Genomic DNA, 18,953 nt, shown 5'->3' on the forward strand with positions numbered 1-18,953 from the left:
TTTGCCTGTGGCTGCCCAGTCTTCTCAACACCATTTATTGAAGAGACTCTGTCCCCATTGTATATTCTTAGCTCCTTTGTCATCTAATTGGCCATACGGGCGTGGGTTTATCTCTGGGCTCTCTGTTCCATTGCTCTAGGTGGCTGTTTTGGGGCCATACCATACTGTTTTGATAACTAGCTTTTTAGTATAGTTTGAAGTCGGGGAGCTTTGTTGTTGGTTATCAATACTGCTTTGGCCTTTTGGGGTCTCTTGTCATTCCATACGAATTTTAGGATTGTTCTATTTCTGTGAAACCTGACACGCCATTGCAATTTTCGCAGTGGTTGCGTTGAATGCGGACACTGCTTTGGGGAGTAGGGACACTTCAACACTATTCTTCCAACCCGTGAGCAATGGAGTATCTTTCCCTGTATTTGTCTCTTCTTCAGTTCATTACTGTCTTGCAGTTTTCACGGTACAGGTATTTCTCCTCCTTAGTTAAATATTTTTCCTAAGTATTTTATTCTTTTTGATGTACTTGTAAAATGGGATTATCGTCTTAGTTTCTCTTTCTGATAATTTATTAGTGTATAGAAACACCATAGGTGTTTGTATATTGATTTTTGCATCCTGAAAGTTTTCTGAAGGTTTTTTTTTTGTTTTTTTGTTTTTTTTTTTTGGTGGAGTCTTTAGGGTTCTGTCTATATGGTATCATGTCCTCTGCAGATAGTGACCCTTTTGCTTCTCTCTTTTTGATTTGGCTCTTTTTACTTTCTCTTGCTAAATTATTTTCTTTAATCAGTCATTTGATCTTGTAGATGGTCTTCATAAATGCCTTTCTTCCAGCCTTCTTTCGGAATATTCTTTCATTTTGAAACACTAGCTCAAAATATCTCCTTTTATCTGATATTTGAAGAGTTGCCAAATATTTTGCATTAGGGTACACGACCCATATAATATGTTGAAAACCATGTGGGTTGTGGAGAGACTGTTCGGGTGTGAATGAGATGGCATAAACCAGTAAGAGGGCCCATCCGAGTGTCCTCCTACGTGCTCACCTTTCCTCAACGGTCACCCACCCCCTCTCCGACCCATTGACTTTTTCCCTCTGCTTTCTCTCTCTGCTCAGGCCAGTGTGGCTTCCATTTTCCTGCATAAAACCCCTGACCTCCAGGGAATAAATGCTGGTTTAACACACAGCATAAATGGCCCTGTTTTCTATGACAACTTTAAACTAATACTTGTATTTTGATAATTGAGAGAGAACTTCAGATGTGGGGAGAACGGGGTAATATAATATTGCAGTTCCTATGGCAGCCGCAGTTTAACTTTATGGCAAAATCAATGACTTTAGAAATGGTGATGTATTTATAACACTGAAAGCTTTGTGTTGGCAATTCCTTTCAAAGAAAGCGATTCTCATTATTCTATCCTAGACGTGCCCACCACCCTCAGGCTGTTAAAGACACTTTGTTTTGTTTTGTTTTGTTTTTTCTTTAACCTTCCCCGAGCAGGGGACGGGGAGGGAAAACCAGGCGTAGGATTCTTTTGTGTTTGCTTCTAGTGTTTTATTTCTAAGTGAATTGAGACCATATGGTCCTATAAACCCAAAGCTAGGTGGTTCAGAGATTTAATTTTGTGGCCTTGAAATGTTTCTAGTTTTGCCCGCAATTAGTGGAACATAATGTGTTCACAGAACAATTTATAACTCACACAGACCCACTGGCGAAAGAGCCCGCTCCAGGTACTGTGATGTATTCAAGAGAAGTGGGAGATCTCCACAGAGATGACTAATCGGTGGAGACTAAACCCTCTCCCTTGTTCGCGTGACGACATGCGTCGGGTGTGACGCTTACTTCGCAGTGTCAGGTTTCCCCGCCTATATGCTCAGCCCTAATCGTCGCTTCCCGTGCATCCGTGTTCATACCCTCATGGATGAAGCTTGGCTTGAGGCTAACAGTTTTAAGTGACGGAGCTGTGGTTTGCTAAAGGCAGCTTTGGGCTGCTTATGTTCGCTTCTGAATAGAAAGAGCTTCCAAATATTTCCTGGAGGGAACGGTTCTACAGGAAATCTTGAGACAGCTCTTATGTTGATACATGTAAAATATGCTTCTTAATAATACATGTTCGTGATAATCAGATAAATGGAGTGTTGACTGATAACTTGAGCAATGTGATTGGCTAATGAACAGGATGTTTATTCTCTATTAATACTCTGGACATACCAAAGGAAACTGCATCATCTGTTGAAAAAAAGGTCCTTGGAGTCCTATTTTTCAGCCTTCATTTTAATTTACAAGAGCAGGGATTGCTTCGGGGACCGACTTGGAGTAGTTTCTGGGGATTATGTCTGATTTAAAGACCGTTGGCTGTGCCAGGGGCTATAGGCTTCACCTGTGAAATGCCAGGGTGCCTCTCTTGTCAGAGCTTAATTACATTATTTGCATCTTGAATTGTCGAAGGTGGGTTGTCTGAGACTTTGAGAGAGATCTGCTTTTTAGTTTCTGACCAAGCAAGGGAATGATGGTTACATAAGACACAACCATACCTGTGCTTTTCGCATGGGGAAGAGGGGTCTTTGGAACTTAGGATAGTGCCGTCCAGCAGGACATTCTGTGACGATGGAGTTGTTCCTTTGTGCCGTGTAAGAGGACAACCCCTGGTCACGTCTGGGTAGTGCAACTGAAGAACTAATTTTGTAATTAAATCAAAATGTAGGTGTAATAATGAGCCACATGTGGCTGATAGCTACCATTATTGCATAGTGTGGACACAATACTGAAGACTGAAGACTGTTCTACCTCAGTGGTTCAGAATAAATTGAGTGTACTTGGCTCTTCTCCAGGGTAAATTTATGTTTGTGGTCTTAAGTTGATTTGAGAAGAGGCTTATTATGCGTTTGGGGTCATCTAAACTTGATGCAGCATTATTTTTTGTCAACGGCTGGTTGATGATCATGTTGATCCTACAAGAAAATGCTTGCTGCTTATATGTGAAGAAGAATTTGGTGGGCTCCAGCTTCATTCACAAGGTCAAGAGGACAAATGCTATGCCTGCATTAGGCGTTATGCTTTCTCGGTTGATGCTCTTACCATATAGTGACCCGTGGGCATTGTTCGTGTGTTTAAAGGTATCTTAAAAATGCTGCCACCGTCAATGTAGGAGTCCTTCCTCTACTTCTTCAGCTTTGTGTATTATTCTCAAATCCCTTGGTTTTTGCCCTAAAACTCTTCTTCTTCACCCACCAAAAAAAACCTCCTTCGACCACAGCTGGGGTTTACCTGGTTGGCTTGTGCAGCAGGCCACGAGTGAGATCATAGCGTAAGAGCAGCTCATTGGGGAGGGCGGGCGTTACAGGAAAGGTGGAATCCCGAGCTGCTTTGTGGGGGTGTCCTGGTGGGGAAGTATCTTTCCTTTAGCAGAGATTCAGAGGAAGGGTGGGAACCTGTGTCTTCTGTGACGGAGGGACTTCATTAGTTCTCCACCTCAGCTGGGAGGCTGCTCTTCTCTGTGGAAGACGTTGTGTTCTGCTCAGCCCTCCACGTGTTTGTTACTTTCCTGGTGAGGAGGCTCTAGAAGGCGCCCTCAGAGCCATACGACTTGCTTACTACTGGTGGTTTCGTTACGCTGCCAGGCCTGAGCGATAAGCTGTTTATAATTCAACGGTGTTTAAAAAAAATTTTTTTTTCACGTTTATTTATTATCGAGAGAGAGAGACAGAGCATGAGCATGGGAGGGGCAGAGAGAGAGGGAGACACAGAATCCCAAGCAGGCTCCAGGCTCTGAGCCGTCAGCACAGAGCCCGACGCGGGGCTCGAACCCACAAACCGGAAATCATGACCTGAGCCGAAGTTGGACGCTCAACCGACTGAGCCACCCAGGAGCCCCTGTAATTCAGCCTTCTAAGGGAAACCACAGAGTCATGGGAATATAGTGTCTACGAATGTTTCACTGACTTCCGAAGTCCTGAAGAAGAAGATCCTGAAGCTTTGTTCAAGTCTCTACCTATTCCCATTAGCAAAGCAAAATGAGGTTAGATTTCTCTTGAGCCTGGTGATAGCCTCTCTGGTAACTTGCAGAGAATGATCTACATCTAGCCAGGTGTGCTGTCTTTTACAAAGGCAAGGTTTTGCTTCTTAAGTATACACAGCAAGTAAGTAATTACTGCTCTTTCAGAATGGCACGTAAAGAAATTTCTTCCTTCCTGTAGGACTCATTTTATATCCATATTCTCTGTTCATGAGTATGTTTTTAAGGGGATTCATCTTCCAGAATGATTTCTAAGAATCTAGGGGTGGAGAATATACATCATCAGCCTCAGAATATCTCATTTGAATTCCAGCCTTGCTTCCCCCCCCCCCCCCCCAAAAGAGAAAGAGAATGCACCAGGGAGCATGCATAGTATCAACTCTTTGTCGTCTTAGAAGGCTTACATGGGGGCATCAAACTTAATTTCTTCCTATGCCCTTTCAACCACAGCAATAAAATAAGCATGGTAAGGGCAACGATGATGATGTTGTACCCCCCTTAGGCAGGCATGTCTGTGGTGCAAACACCTCGCAAATATTTTTTGTGTTGTTGACGGAAAAGCCACCCGACTATTGAAAGTGGGCAGGGGGAGAAATGAACTTTAATGCTGTATCTACAAATCTACTGGAAACTTCACCAGGAAAATGTAAGACTCTAAAGCCGATTAACTCAGTCAAGCTTGACACACACGTGAGCCGTCTCTACTTTCCGTTGGTTGTTTCAGGAGACAGCATCTCAAAATGAGTTGTCAGAAGAGCCGTCAGCGTCTCTCCAGGGACTGTTACTACAATCAGGAACTGTGCTCCTGATGGAGTAGGCCTCAAATAAATGGGACCCATGAATATTAATGATTTCTTAAAAGTCATACCTAGTAACTACATCACTAGCCCTTCAGAATGGGGCCATTATGCTCTATCTGTGCGAAGTGCTGTTAGAGTGAGCGTGTTCCTCGGGCCCAGAAAGCGACCGTTCGCAACTAAGCTTCTAACAAGTTCTGCTCCCATCCTAAAACTAAGCTACACAGAAATTCACAATGCCTTGAGTCCTAGTTAGTCTTAAGGCTTTTAAATGATGCCTGAAATGATCTCTCGCGATGCCCCTAGGAAGTTTGAACTGATGCAGTTTTCTTTTAAATGCCCCTGTGCCACATGGTGGCACTCGAAAGTAAGTCTATGTGTCTTTGTCCTGCCCTCCCTCCTGTGGAGGTGGGGGTGGTGGGTGGTTCATTGCCAGTGACAGATCTCTGCGAGAAGACCTGTACCAAGCACTTCTTGCGCTGGCCTTCTCCAAAGCGGTTCAAGTTTATTCAGAATTGCCATTTCCCCCCATAGGATATATATATTTTTAACATGAAATTTATTGTCAAATTGGCTTCCGTACAACACCCGGTGCTCATCCCAACAGGTGCCCTCCTCAATACCCATCACCCACCCATCCCTCCCTCCCACCCCCCATCAACCCTCAGTTTGTTCTCAGTGTTTAAGAGTCTCTTATGCTTTGGCTCCCTCCCTCTCTTTTTTTTTTTCCCCTTCCCCTCCCTCGTGGTCTTCTGTTAAGTTTCTCAGGATCCACATAAGAGTGAAAACATATGGTATCGGTCTTTCTCTGGCTGACTTATTTCACTTAGCATAACACTCTCCAGTTCCATCCACGTTGCTACAAAAGGCCGTATTTCATTCTTTCTCATTGCCAAGTAGTATTCCATTGTGCATATAAACCACGATTTCTTTATCCATTCATCAGTTGCTGGACATTTAGGTTCTTTCCATAATTTGGCTATTGTTGAGAGTGCTGCTATAAACATTGGGGTACAAGTGCCCTGATGCATCAGCACTCCTGTGTCACTTGGGTAAATTCCTAGCAGTGCTATTGCTGGGTCATAGGGTAGGCCTATTTTTAATTTTTTGAGGAACCTCCACACTGTTTTCCAGAGTGGCTGCACCAGTTTGCATTCCCACCAACCGTGCAAGAGGGTTCCCGTTTCTCCACATCCTCGCCAGCATCTGTAGTCTCCTGATTTGTTCATCTTAGCCACTCTGAGTGGCCTGAAGTGATATCTCAGTGTGGTTTTGATTCGTATTTCCCTGGTGAGGAGTAACGTTGAGCATCTTTTCATGTGCCTGTTGGCCATCCGGATGTCTTCTTTAGAGAAGTGGCTATTCCTGTCCTCTCCCCATTTCTTCACTGGATTATTTGTTTTTTGGGTGTGGAGTTTGGTGAGTTCTTTATAGATTTTGGATACTAGCCCTTTGTCCGATATGTCATTTGCAAATGTCTTTTCCCAGCATTGCCATTTTAACTCTCTGGTCTCTGACCACAAATCGGCCTCCTGGAGGCTTAGGACCATGAAGGCTAACCTCCTTGACACTTACCATAGTGGTTAGCAATTGGTTTACAAGCCATAAAAGCCATTATCAGATCATTAGCGAGCACTTTTTTTTTTTTTTTGAAAGGCTTAAAGGTATCTCCTGAAATTGCTCTGAGGAATGTCCCTTCTAATTTAAAAGAAATACAGGAGCAAAACAAGGAAAAAAGTTAATTTTTTCCTTGCAGCGTGGGCAACTTGTGCTGTGTGCCAGGAACTTTGCTCTGTGCTGGGGCACAAAATCAGAACCTGCTCATGGACGGAGCTCAGTCTAAGGGAGGAGGACCCACATATCATTTTATTTTTTAATTTTTAATGTTACTAAATAAACGCGGGCACACCAGTGGGGCAGGGGCAGAGAGAGGGGGAGAGAGGAACCCACCCAGATGTGTGATTTGAATTCATGAATCGCGAGATCATGACCTGAGCTGAAATCAAGAGTCGGACACCTAACCAACTAAGCCACCAGGCCCCCCGGGACCCACGTACCATTTTAAAAGTGAAAACTCATAAACAGATCATGAGAGTGCCGTGGAAATAAAGGGGAAGGCAGGACAGGAACATGCTAAAATAGGGGACTGTTAAGCCTGACAAAATGAGTTGGAGAGGAAGCACGCGGGGGAAAATGAGGAATGAGAAACCATTCCGTAAAGGATATTGAGTAGTTTGGGGGATGTTTCGCTAGATATTTCTACCGCAGGCTGTAAATATGTGTTCCGTGTGAAAGGGCAGTTGTGGCTAAGTGAGCCTGAGGGCGAAACAGCTCACATTCCCCTTCTGGAGACACTCAGAGCACATCACTGTTTTTTAAAGTCTCTGAGATGTCCCCCCTGCCAAGAAACCAGCTTACGTTGATTTAATCCAGTGTTGCCTAAATGTAGTTGCGCATGGAATCCTTGTGCTGTTGCACAGAATGATTTCTGATCAGAGGCTCAGGAAGTGTTGCCTGCCGGTGGCGGACGAGGGGCTGCAAAACTTGGCCCAGGCGAGACGCTAGGGAGTATTCTAGGCCACGCTCCAATTTTGAATGTTTCCTTTGTGTAAAAACGTTACAGCGTCTTCACATCCCCTATCAGAGGCAGAATTGCTATAATTACTCTGAGGCTCTCTGCTTTGGAGAGACATAAAAGCAAGCGGCTGGCCCCTGAGTCAGCAGCATAAGCTATCTCGATACTGGGGCCACTGCTGTAAATGGAACTTCTGCACAATTCTTTAAGCAAGGAGAACTCTCCCTAGTGTCCTGTGGGGATTCAGCGAAGCTTCCTGTCCAGATTTGCATGCCCAGAGGCTGGATGAGGGCAGGGGAAATGATGGTGCCGGGATTACAGAATGATGGAGATCCAGTGCTGAGACCTCAAGGATTGGCGGGGAAGACGCAGGAAGAGCTGGGGAGTGGATTTGGAGGATAGAGAAGGAATATCTTGGAATTCGGAAAGCTATTCGTCTCGAGCAACGTAGTATCAAATTCTCTCGCTCAGATCAGGGCCTTTTAAAAAATTCCCTGCTGTGTCTCCCCCTAGAGGCTTGCCTGGCACAGAGTAGATGTCGAGAAATACGAGTCGACTGATTAAATTATGTTTTATAATGTACAAAGCCCTTAGTTTTAATGACCGCCTGCAGTGCACGAGTAATGTCTTGTGCAAACCTCATGAGGTCCCATGGTGACTTATGCTGCCACATTTAAGGTTTGTTAATTGTTGCCTTTAGGTTATTTGCTACCTCGAATTTATCTCATGTTCTTGGTTTTCCTGAAGATGCCATCTTATTAGTTTTTAATTATAACACCAGGACACAAAGTAGACAACAGCAAGCTGTAAGATGTAAGCAGCCGTGAACCCCAGCACCCAAGACGGGGCTCCTGCTGAAGACGGCACCGTGTCCTCCTGTGTTCCTACCCCAGTCCTGAAGTTTGTGTTTTTAAAAGCCGGAGAATAACAGCTTTAGCCACGTTACATATGTCGTCTTCAACAACATCCCGTTTAGCTTTGCTCGTTTGTGAGCGTTGCGAAACGGGCCGTATGTGCTCTACTGGAGTTTGCTCGTGATCACTCAACGTTCTGCTGAAAAACGTGTAGTTCCTTTTCCCTGCTGAAAATGAAGATTGCGCTGTGGGATAATGTTTTCATCCTTTCTCCTGGGATGGACATTTGGGGTGCTCGCGATCTTCTGCTGTTTCGAACAGCGTTTTCCCAAACATCCTTGTATGTGGCCCTAGCCGTGTACAGGTTTCTCTGTGTTGACCCCCGAGTGGAATTCTGGGTAATCGTGTTTGAGCACATTCCACTTTCCGAGACGATGCCAACTGCTCTCCAGAGTGGCTGTGGCAACTTACGTGCTTTCCTGCGTTAGAGTTTCTGTTGCTTCTCCTCTCCAGCCCTCGGGATTTGTAAGAGGACTTCATTTTCGCCCGTCTGTCTTTGGCTTCCTCCCGTGTGCAGTGCTTGTTAATGTCTTTGGCTGGTTTTCCTATCGGATTGTTTCTAATTTTGTTCCTGGTATGTGTAGACGTTCTCTTATATATTTCGAGTGTTAAAATTTTATTAATTGGTGTGTGCGGCAAATATCTTCTCCCACCTTGTGGCTTGTCTTGCCCTCTCTCTGTGGTTTCTTTCGGTGGGGGAAAGTTTATAATTTTATGCAGTCAGATCAGTCGATGGTTTTCCCTCTGATGCTTGTTCTTTCTGTGTCCTAAGAAACTCCTTGAGATCATAAAGGTAGTTTCCTGTATAGTTTTATACATTATTTTTGGTGGTTTTCACACCTTAAGCATTAAATTGATTTTTGTGCAGGATGTGAAGACACAGTCTGATTTTATTCTGTGGACACGAGCGACTGCTTGTACCTTTTGTACAATTGTACACGTACCAGTAATTGAACGGTTATCCAGTCTTTCCCTGATGATCGTAAACACCAGCTCTTTGCAGTCACGTGCCCATATGGGTACATATGTTGCTGACATTTTTGTTCTCTTCGTTGACACTTGCCTCTTCTCTGTAAGTGCTCTGTTGGGTTTTGCATATAATTGCACTTAATCTATGGGTCATTTTCTGAAGAAATGACATATTTTTTTTACATTTTTTTAAAAGTGGGTTTCACATCCAGTGTGGCACTTCAACTCATGACTCTGATGTCTCGAGTCATATGTTCTACCAAATAATCCATGACATCATCTATTTAGTATTTCCTTAATGTCTTTCAAGTGAATTTTTTAAAATTTCTCCTTAAAGGTCTCCCATATAGTTTTAGATTTATTTCTGGATACTTTGTGTTTCTGTGCTATGATAACTTTTCAAGAATTTTATATATATATATATGATACACATATATACATATGTGTATGTATATGCATATATATATATATATGTATTGCTGGTATTTCTAAATGGAATTTATTTTAGCATTCTAGTTTGTAATTTAGGAACCCTACTAGACTCTAATATTACTTTTAATATGTAGATTCCTTTGGAATTTTATTTTATTTTATTATTTTTTTTATTAAAAAATTTTTTTTAACGTTTTTTTATTTATTTTTGAGACAGGGAGAGACAGAGCATGAACAGGGAAGGGTCAGAGAGAGGGATACGCAGAATCTGAGACAGGCTCCAGGCTCTGAGCTGTCAGCACAGAGCCCGACGCGGGGCTCGAACTCACGGACCGCGAGATCATGACCTGAGCCGAAGTTGGCCGCTTAACCAACTGAGCCACCCAGGCGCCCCTTCCTTTGGAATTTTAGAAGTAAATAATAATACAATCTTTGAATGATATTTGGGTACATCTTTCCAGTCCTGGTGGTTTATTTCCCTTTCTTGGCTTACCTTGTGGACAAGGGCCTTCTAGCACGTTGCTGAATAGAAGCAGTCAGGGGGCTACTTTAGGTTTTTTCTGATCTGAATTCTCATGTCTCACTTTTAAGGATGATGCTTATTGTAGATTTTCTATGGATTCCCTCCCTCATGGTAACACGAATGGATACTGAATTGTATCAGATAGTTTTTCTGTATTCATTGAGGTGATGTTATGATTTTTCTTATTTAATCTTTTGATATTTGAATTACCTTTTGCTGATTTTCCAATATTGAACCAATCTGGCATTTTCAGAAATACTCAGCTTGGTGATGGTGAATTACTTTTTTGTCTTCATTATTGACTTTTGTTTGTCAATATTTATTTAGAATTGTATGCCTATATTTGAGTATAACTTGTCTATAATTTTTGTTTTCCTAGGTTTTCCTTATTGAGTTGTGATACCAGAGTTCTGTCCCTCACAAGGGAATGTGTTCTCTGTTTCTCTCTGCTCTGACTTAGTTTGGATAAAGCTGGGATGATTTCTTACTAGAACTCACCTGGAAATTTCTTTGTGGAAAGATTTAAACTATTGAGTCAATTTCCTTAATCGTTAGAAGATTTATCAGGTTTCTTTCCCTTTGGAAGTCAGATAATTAGGCAATACTTTCTCCACCCCCTCCGGGTTTATTTATATCATTAATTTTTCAACTTCATTGGCTTGAAATTGCTCAAAGCTATGATCCTCAGCTTTATGAAGGTAGCACTTCTCATTTCCATTCAATTTATTGCCCATTTATTTTAGATCTTGTTTATTAGAGAGCAGTATTACTAAAGAAAGGAGTTTGCTAGATTTTTCAAAGAACAAACTTTTGGCTTTCTTTGGTAGCCATTTTTGAGTTAAGTTGTACATGTTTTTCTCTGTTGTCAATTACGATACAAGTATGGTTCTTATCATTTCTAACAAGTTCTGTCTTCACGTATAGAAGATATTCATCATGTAGCTGACAACTTGGCTGTAAGTGATTTTCTCTGGTTATCTTTAATTTTTATTTCAGTCAGTCTTTTGTTTGTAATTTCTTTCATTGTTTTTAAACTTAGAAAATCGTCTTCTGTCTAGATAGTTAAAGATTTAAAAATTTCCTTTAACTTAATCGTACATCTAATAAAACTCTTTTGAATTTTAATCTGACCTATGATGTAAAATAAGACTGCAAACAATGACTCAAAATTCCAGCTTCCTGATCAAATCTGCTGAAGCTCTTTCTATAGAGAACTTCACCCAGTCCTCTTTTAGACGTACTGAATCCTAAGTTTGGGGACGGGGTTGGGTGGTGAGATCCCAAAACGTTTGTCTCCTAAAAAGATCACAGGTAGTTCTTGATGTGCAACCAGATTTGGGGACAACTCACTTAACTGTATTTTTCCAGTTAAAGGTGTATTTTGTTGTTCCAGCAACAATCACGCAGCAACCTTTTCTTTTACTGCCGGTGGAGAGTCCTCCCTGCCGTGTGTTCAACTCCAGGGTATCCGCGGACTGTCTCCGGGCTCTGCAGTGTGACCTTATTAACATCACAGACTAAGGGAGGGTAGCTATAGAATATGTTCGCCTGTCAGGTGAGGCTGCTCTTCCCTACTCTTATTTTTAAAAAAACATTTCTCATCTCTCAGAGTATGTCGTATGCGTTCCCATTTCAACACGCCATTCAAAACGGGGTCTGTTACACATTTTCACCTTTTTCGCGTACTTTCCATCCCTTTCTTGTTCAGATGACGTCTTCTGTGTGTGCATTTTCGTTGTCAGGGAATTTTCTTTCGTTTTTCTCTTCGAGTTTGTGAAAAGAATGGCACTTTCTTGATTTTTCCCTGGCTGTCACCGGTGCCTAGGAAAGCTGTCGATTCTCGTTTTCGGTAGAGTGGTGCATTTGGGCTCCATTAGACTTCTTCCAGTTCCTGAACTGAGCCGCTTGTCCTTTAATTGGGCTGCTGTTCCTTCTCTACGTGGTCCTCTCCACTGCCTCGCCCACTCTCACTCCTGACTATTCCCCACGCTCCTGATTTCAGCTGCACTGTCATTCCACCAAGATGTCGTCTTGGAGCCTCTCACTAGGTTCTGTGCTCTGCCGTATACTTCGTAACGACAGCCCGTTTTCCATCCCGATGGCTTCTTTCAGTGTGACTGCTTACCTGGTGTCGCTTATCCCTGCCTGCCTGTAAACTCCTTGGGGGCCAGGGACATTCTGGTCGTTTTGCTGCTGTCTCCCAATATGTAGTGCATGGCACACAGTGGGCACTCGAAACATTGGTTAAATTAATGCATGAATCTATGTTTTAGCAGCATCCGTTGGGCAGTGTGGAGACTGTGGTGGAAGAGGAGAATGTTAAGAGGCCCAGAAAGGTCCGTTGCGGTTTTCCAGGCAGAGGAGAGTAGGAACTTTAGGTTGACTTACCAGGGATGGAGAATAAGGATTAGATTTCCGAGCGAAGAGGTGTGATTGACATTATTTCGGTGCCAGTTAGATGCAGGTGTAGGAGAGCAAGCTGGGTGGATTGAGGCACCTGCGGAGAAGCTGGCCTTGGGAAGAAGCTGGGGAGAGGTGGTGATACTTGCTTTCTCCCTATAGCCCCTGAAGATAAGGCACGAAGGGCCACGCTTTGGAAATGATTGTTTCCCTTAAAACCTAACAAAATGGTTTTGGGCTACAAATGGAGAGCGTTTCTATTTTCCTTATTTGTGCTCTCTAGTGAATTGCTTTTAAAGACCGTGACATATTTTGAAAATAGTTCTTATGATGTTAAGCCGCGGCACTGCATCATTAGGCTGTCTTTTGTCCTTACGAGGTGGAAAATGTGGAAATTCCATCTCCAGACCCCAGCTAATGTGTGGTTTCCTTTTGCATGGACAGATCTTTGAAGGAGGGAGCCTGGATCTGCCCCTCGTCTGTGCCCATGGCTCGTAGGCATAGGAGGCTGCCTCTCTCTTCCTTGTCTTTCTCACTGGGGTCCACTTGTAGGTCTCTCTTCAAGTGACATTGTGCAGGTGGCTCACTGAAATCCTCATCAGTGATGTGGTTTCGGCGATGCTATGACCCTGAGAAGTTTTCAACAGGTAGCTGCTCTATTTAGGGTACCTTTTTGCACCCTGCTGTGTTCAAGAGAAGCCTCCAACATTGGCACCAGGTTCAGCATTATGTTAATCGCCTGGTTGACGGAGGGTAACGTAAATGGGTGAAAGAAGGCCAGGACTGACCTCTCGGCGAACCTAAGTGTTTTACTGCTGGTGTCTGAGGTGGGGGACGACTTGGAAAAGCCTTACATTCTGCATCGGTGAAGGGTGCTGTCACCAGTGACGCATCTAATTTCCTGGCTTCCCCAACAGAGTTCTCAACATCATTAGAATATTACTGTTGCAGTTGACATCGTCAGGGCCAGAGATGGGAGATAGTGACATTTTGCAGTTGTTGAAATGCCCCCCTCACCCCCGACTGAGATGTCCTTCATGGTGGAGAGGGAGAGACACATCTGGGGAGTGGCCGAGCAGCTGTCAGATCTTCCTAACTGGGAAGAGATCACTTAGATTCCTTGCAGCAGCATCATATTACTTCCCAAGTTCATGGCCCCAAACACATCACTAAGGGAAATAATCAGCCATTAGATCTTGCAGCATAATTATGTATCCATTTTGTTTGTAGTTTGAATGAATCCTTGCTAAGCTTTATTGTGGCGGAGGTGGTATGCACCCTGTGTAATTTGTTTTTGTTCTAGAAATACTTGTGTACGGACGGGCAAGATGAATTGGGAGTGCCAGCCATTTTGCCAGCTCGTCGGATGTCACTGTTTAGGTCACTCGATGTCAGGGGATGTTATAAACAGGCTCTTCTTTCCAAATGCAACACCACTTGCTATTTCTAAGAGGCTACCAACGAATGGATTAGGAAATAGCAGGAAATCATAGGCAGAGTCAGTGCCTGGGTTGAAATCCTGACTCCGTCCTGTGTAGGCTAGGGGCCCATTACTTAAGTGGTCAGTGCCTCAGTTTCCTTTTTTTGTAAAATGGGGCTAATAGTGGTACTGCAGGAAGGTTATGAGGACTAAATAGGTTCACGCACAGAAAAGCCTGAAGAATCGTATCTGGTAAAGCGTAAACACTGAAATGTTGGCTTACGTTATTAGGAAGTCATTTCTAAAATGTAGCTCTCACTTAGTGACCAGAATGCTAACTTAAATGATTCTTAGTGAATTGTACGATTTAAATTTTGATTATTTTTTTTCATTAAAAGTCCTAGTGGATTCATATCACTAAAATCCATAATCTTTTACATTTGTTACATTCTGTTACGTTAATTGAGGCTATCAGGTGTCCAAAGAGGTCGGAGGAAAGCTTAGAGGAGCTAAACTTGCTTTTTAACCCCAGAGAGCCATGTAGAGTGAACCGAGGGCTGATCTTTGGCATTCGGGTCAGGAAAGCAGGGTCTGAACACAAGAGGAGGAAATAAATGCTTCTCTTCCAGTTGCTTGGACTGGAGACGCGTGGGGTGCTGAGAACCAGTGAGTCTCAGAAGCATCACGATTTAATGAGGACACAGCAAGACACCAGAGAATCCTGTCCCTCCCATCCTAGAAACTGCCCTTGTGCCGCAGCGTCCCCTTCTGTAAAGTGGGAGTTTTCATGCTCGGAGGGCCGCCACGGTGAGATGGGCAAAGTCCGTGACTGCCGTGGGCCAGGACAGGAGAAGACAGAAATCCAGATTTTTACATAAGAGCTCAGATCTTGACATGTTGAAAAGTAATGTTTTAAGGGTTTGGTGCGGCCCAAATAAGTCCTGTCTTTAGCTCAGACCCAGGCTTAAGGCCGCGAGTTTTCCATCTCTGAAATGAGAACAAATTGCTGGTTTTACGTGTGGCACACCAGTTTATTGAAGATAACAGGTCATTTTACTAGAATCTTTGAGTAAAATGATATCTGATGGACTAGCTGAGATTGTTACACGATGCCTGGTTTCGGTTATTTGGGACATACCTATCGTGTGAGTCGGTACTTAATTCAGGTAATACGTTCTCCTTAGAGTGTGCAGTTGCTGCATGTAAAACTTGGCCCAGAAGCTGCAGATTGCCGTCCCGTAAAATATTAACTTTTGCCTCTTAGGTCCCATTAGTAGTTTTTTTTTATTTTTTTAACGTTCATTTATTTTTGAGAGAGAGAATGAGAGAACGCGTGCAGGTGGGCAGGGGCGGGGGAGGGCAGAGAGGGAGGGAGAGAGGCGCCGCCGAGCAACGTGCTGACAACAATGAGCCCAGCGCGGGGCTCAAACTCGTGAACCGCGAGATCATGACCTGAGCTGAAGTCGGGTGCTCCACTGACTGAGCCACCCAGGCGCCCCTGGGTTCTATGAATTTGATAAAGGAAACATTGCTTCTGGTTCTTCTGTTCTTTCACGTGTAAGTGACAGTGTCATCTCCTAAAGAACGTGCGTTTTAGGGCTCGGAGTCTGGAGTGCGGGAAGCTTCAGGAACCAGAGACAGCAGAGTGTGTTGGACCGCTGGCACCCAGCCCCCCGGTAGGATGTGCCTGGTATCTTCCACGTGGGTGCGAGTCGGTGCAACTGTGAGTGGCTGTCTCAGCCGACGGCTTTGTGGTGTTTGTAGCAGATGCCCTACGTCGTGTTACTTGGAGAAGTTCTAAGGATTTGCAAGTTTACCACATAGGCAGATACACATCCAGAATTACCTGTGTCCAAACAAAACGACCAGACATTCGCCTTTCCCAGCTGACGTGTGTGACTGCTGCTGCTTTAGCCATTAACGATTTAGCTGTAGTTTGGTCTTCCCATTTTCTGGATAAGATTCCCAAGACACCCAGTCACAGGTTTCACCGCTTCCGGACAGTTCCCAGTCCAGAGCAGATCCTGCTTCCGTGAACCTTTCTAAAATCACGTAACAGAAGCCAAATCTGGAACGGGGCACCCCACAGCCCTCCACAGCCTGCTTCTCTGATTGCATCAAGCCAGTAAACCCCAGTGTGGTTCTGCCGGTCTGTCCCAGTGGGCATTGAAACCTACGTAAGATCTCATGATAGTATCATGCAGGTATTTACTTTTTGGTACTTGTGAAAATCAAAGGCAGAAGACGTAGGAAAGTTTGTAAAGGAAAGTTAATGTTACAGGCTGAATGATCCATTTGCATAAAAGCTGTTTTACAGACTGTCTCCCTTTCAAGGTTGGGTATGTGGCTCTGCTAAGGCGTATGGGAAAGCCGGTCGGTGTCTACGGGCAGAGGTCACGTGATTCGCTATGGCTGTTGCAGGTAGGAGGAGGGCATGACCTTCTGAAACCTAGTTAGAAGAAGCTCTTTCTAAAAGCTGTAGATTGTGCTGATTATGATCCTCAGCAGGCTTCAACCTGCTGTCCGAGTCTGGAACTGTAGACAAATTAAGATCAACAAACATTCTGAGGTCAAGTTTCATTTAATTAGAGTTTGCTGCCAAGTCATGGTTTGGAGCCCAGCCTCCGAGCCAGGTGCCTTTTGACTGTCTTCAGTCTGAGCCTCGGAGAACCCACAAGGAGGCTTTGCTTTTTCTCCGGGCCAGCTCCCTATCAGGCCAAATCCCAGGGGCTTGCCCAGGGATAAGCTGTCTCTCTGCCTCTGGGTATAGAATGCTTTGCTGCTAATGCACGAAGGCAACACAGAGCACACGAGGCAATAGAAGTGGGTTCCGATTTGGTAGGCTTCTCCTAAAACCGAGAAAAAGGATTTCTGGTCCTTTCTCGGGGCAGTTTAAAAAGAAAAATAAGCTGACTTTTAGTTTTTCAGGTCACTTTTCGAGGAAACGTGCAGAATTCTCTCTCAGGCACTGTTATCTCCCTTTGTGAGGCAAACAGGAAGCTTTCCCTTGCCAGCTTTATTATGTCATTGAATTAATAATGTTGTAAAGACTAGATCAGAAGTCAATTTGGCAGCTGTGCCTTTAGGGAAATTTTTGGAAGAGTGACCTTCCATTTTTAATAAGCATGTTATTACATTTAGAATTAAATTACCGAGAGCCAAGCTACCCTCTTGAATTTGCTATTAGCCATTTTTTCCCTTTTATTTTTAATGAACTAGAACAAGTTGAAGCCAGTCGTTTCTAACAGTATGCAGTAAGAAAGGAACTCTGCATCTTTTACTATCAGGCCCTTTATTTTAGGCAAGTTTTCCTTCTCTAAATGTTGGGATTTTAAGTCTCCTACAAGGCATCAAGTTCTTTTTTTTTCTCAACGTGGAATGGGAAGACTTGGTACGTTACTTTTACAAATGGGTGCTTCCTCGTGCTTGAGTTTTCTTCCCTAGAGTGAAACCTACAATCTTCCTTGAAGTTGTGTGATTCTAAACTTCACGCAGAAAATAAACGGACCAGGACGTCTAGTAGTGTATGCTGTAACAACAGATCTGGGGAAGAGGTTTAGCCCATCAGATACTAGAACCTAAAACGTTAGTCCTCAAGGCGATACAGTGCTGGGCTGACGTAAAATTGTAGAAACCCAGAGGGCGGTTGAGAATCACTAGCTAGCAAATTTGGTCTCTTTTATTTTCAAATAATACTCCTGAGCAAGCCCTAAGAATTGCTCCTGAATGATGTCGGCATAGATAAATGGCAATTGGGAGCCGGAATTTAGAAACCTAAACCAAATAAAAGGGTACTCCCGATTCACTGAAGGTGACAGATTCTCAGACTGTAGGAGACATAGTGAAAGAATAAAAAGATACTTTGCTCAGGCATGAAGCCATCAACCAAATCACAGATCCAGAAATGCTCCCTTGTTGTCACAGGGCCTTTTTGAGAGCAGAGCCTGTCGGGTAAGTCCTCTGATTCTGGCACCTGACACACCTACTTCGTAAAAGCCCACGTTTGCTAAGGTAGCTTAATGAATGCTGTAAACGAAAACGGCAGTGTATGAACTAGCCTGTGTGGATGTGTCGGCAAATGTACAATTTTTTTTTTTTTTTTAATGTGCTGGGGCGATGACACTATGGGTGCTTTTAAAGAAAAATCCCTTTACTGTATTTTCAGCAAATTGGGGCAAACAGTAAACTTACATGACTAAACCTGCTTTTTATTTTATTTTATTTATTTACTTTTAAGTTTCTTTATTTTGAGAGAGACAGTGGGGGTGGGGCAGAGTGAGAGGAGGAGAGAGGATCTGAAGCAGACTCCGTGCCATCAGCACAGAACCTGACACGGGGCTCGAACTCTTGAACTGTGAGATCATGACCTGAGCTGAAGTCAGACGCTTAACTGTCTGAGCCCCCCCAGGTGTCCCATATACCTACTTGTTAGCCGATAGAAAGTCTTTGACCCCAGTGATAAGTATATTACTGTATGTATTTCTCAGGTTGATGCTAACGACCCTATTATAATAATAGACATGATTTGTTGAGTGCTTACAACATGCTGGGCACTCCTAAAAGAATGATCTTTCCTCATAGCAAATGTTTGAGATGTATTGCATTTTTTAATATGTGTTAACAAGAAATCTGTAATGGTAGCTAATTCGTGTGCATATATGGGCCTGGGAGATACAGGGAGAGTTACCTTTGTATGTATGTATGATTATTTACATTCTTTTACTGGAATGTAAATGTCTGGGGGCTTAAGAATATTATGAAACACAGGTTCTCTGACATAGGAGTATAACCTGGCCCACCTATCAGATACTGACTCTAGGAACCATGTGTTTCTATCCTCTTTCTGAAAAAATCTGTCTGGGGGCTACCCCTACCTAGTTTAGGTACTATAGATAGATAGATAGATAGATAT

General features: G+C 43.5%; 1 protein-coding gene across 12 annotated transcripts in view; it reads left to right on the plus strand.

Moving 5' to 3' along the window:
- The window catches only part of ATP8A2 (ATPase phospholipid transporting 8A2), a 633,649-nt gene that overhangs the window by 241,078 nt on the left and 373,618 nt on the right, over positions 1-18,953 (plus strand). The gene's annotated exons all lie outside the window — the stretch shown is intronic.

The sequence above is a fragment of the Felis catus genome, chromosome A1 (genome assembly GCF_018350175.1).
Source record: "Felis catus isolate Fca126 chromosome A1, F.catus_Fca126_mat1.0, whole genome shotgun sequence".
In the NCBI taxonomy this organism is placed as follows: domain Eukaryota; kingdom Metazoa; phylum Chordata; class Mammalia; order Carnivora; family Felidae; genus Felis; species Felis catus.